The 2,249-nt window shown below is 35.5% G+C and overlaps 1 long non-coding RNA gene across 1 annotated transcript; it reads right to left on the bottom strand.

Annotated features, from left to right (window-relative positions):
• Positions 1-302: 302 nt before the first annotated feature.
• On the bottom strand, positions 303-1,659 carry LOC110458345. The gene is made up of 3 exons (XR_002463786.1): positions 1,630-1,659; positions 1,408-1,478; positions 303-938 (listed from the first exon to the last, which is right to left on the bottom strand). It is a non-coding gene; the product is annotated as an uncharacterized LOC110458345 (long non-coding RNA).
• Between the last annotated feature and the right edge of the window lie 590 nt (positions 1,660-2,249).

Below are 2,249 nucleotides of genomic sequence, written 5' to 3'. Positions count from 1 at the left end.
ACCGCGGCCTCCACATGTTTCAATGAAAACAATCTGAACATGTCGTCAAATTGCTAGCCTACAATTTCTAAAAAGAATACCAGTTGCATCATATACGATAATATCATTCAGGGCATACATGTATTTACAGTAAAATGTATAGAGGGTTCGTCGTAAAGGATATATATAGAGAGAGAGAAATGCATAACATAGTACCTGTGTGATCTGTACAATGGAATAATAAATGAATAAACCATAAACATACTTGCTAGCATTTTCGCCTAATTGACTGGCTGTTATCTGGCGACTGATGNAGCAAGAAATAGTAGATTAGCACCTCTCTCTACGGTCAACCTCTAAATATATATTGCTGAAAACACAAACAAAGTTCTTGTATCATTAACATTTTGAAGCGGAATACAATATGAACCTACCAAGTAACACGCTATTAATTTTAGTCATTCAAACGTGTAGATATCTTGCTCTGTTTTTGGAAATAGCTCGTAAATTAAGCAGTGCATTGGAAAACGAAATAATTCCGTCATACTGTAACGACTGAATACCCAATAAAATCATCCAAGTATGCATGTCCAATATTTATGCCCGGACTGTCACAGGTGCAGAGGAGAAGTAAGGGCTGCTGGCATGCTCATTGTCAAATTGTGCACACGATGTGTTCAGGTTTTTTTTTGGTGCGTTGTGCAATCACAGAACTGTATACATCCATAATTATAACAATCACAATGATATATGACTAATATAGATTGATTATTATTCATAACATTTCCGGTCTACGGTTGATAGGTTTAGTCCAATAGAAACCTTTTGGAAAGCTTACGTATTAATTGAAGCTTTCTCTGGCTTTTCATTATTACGAGTTCTTGTGAACCAGATGGATTAATTTCCGGAACCAAAACACCCCTCGGCAATTGCGGTGTTGATGTATATCTCTTTATCACCTAAAAAATAATGACGAACATGCTATTATTAATGTTGGCTTCTAGTTTTGTGATATGATCGGGATTAGCGTGTACGTGTAGCACCTGTCCCCAACAATCTTAAACAAGATTTTTTATATATACACAGTATATTTGTATGTCCTGATTCTACTTTTCACCTAATTGTTTGTACCCAAAATATATGCATTTTACATGAATGAATGCAATATAATACTAAATGAGGAAACTACCAAATAAAATACCCATTATAAATAACGGACAAAAACAAATATTCTAAAGTACACACAATGACCTGATTCGCGTATAAAATATTATACAATAAGCGTAATCTTCTGAAATAAGAATATTTAAGAACCATCTAATGTCTTTTGATGTTAATCAGTATAATTGCAAAGCTATCTTAAAAGTTGTGCAATATTTGGATTCTATTTCATGTATCGATTATCTGAAAGACGATATCGATACTCACCAGATGGTGTACCATGGAGCTCTTCATAGACGTTTGGATTCGACCGACCCTCCAATGACTCGTATTCTCTGCTAAAACAAAAAAATAAAACACCTTATTAACTATGCACCATCGGCAATCTGCCAGCACGAATCGTTGGAAGACACTAAATGATGTGACAAAAATATATAAAAAGGGTTTACAAGTCATGCTAATTAAACGAATTTGATAATACACACTCACTTGTCATTGACTGGATCTTTCCGGCGACCTACAAAACAAGCAACATAAAACAGTTACTTTATCCCCCAGAAACATTCATTGTTATGTAAATAACAAAGGGTTTTTTATACTTTTGTTCAATGCATAAAAAAACCCGAATACACTCTGCTCATACACAAGCGAAACAATACTTCATTTTCCTCCAACACTTAAAAAACCTTGGTATCTCTATCAGGACCAACAACCTATCTAGTATAAATTGATTAGACCTGTTTCATAATTGTAAAGTGATTAAAGCCCATATGTATTGGCCCTCAGAATGTTTACATAATTTAAAATTTGGCATGTTCATTGCATCTGAAATTTAGTATAGCAAATGGCGGCACGTTTCAGTAAGATAACGAATGTGCAAGTGTCGTACGCGTCAACATGGACCTTCTTTAACAGCACGGAAATTCTTCGTCAACAGACCATCAATATTTGAGTGGCCATCTTTTTTTCAGGTTTCAATCCCACTGAGCAGGGATTGAGTGAGAAATGGACGTCAGCAGCCTAGAACGTCGCAACATTGGAGGACGGTTCTACAAGAACTGTGGCAGAAGTTCCCGATGAGGTCTTTGAATCGACTAATCGCTTCCATA

Source organism: Mizuhopecten yessoensis, unplaced genomic scaffold, assembly GCF_002113885.1.
Source record: "Mizuhopecten yessoensis strain PY_sf001 unplaced genomic scaffold, ASM211388v2 scaffold9559, whole genome shotgun sequence".
Classification (NCBI taxonomy): Eukaryota; Metazoa; Mollusca; class Bivalvia; order Pectinida; family Pectinidae; genus Mizuhopecten; species Mizuhopecten yessoensis.
Note: the sequence above shows the minus strand (reverse complement) of the source record. Positions and strands in the feature narration are given on the sequence as shown.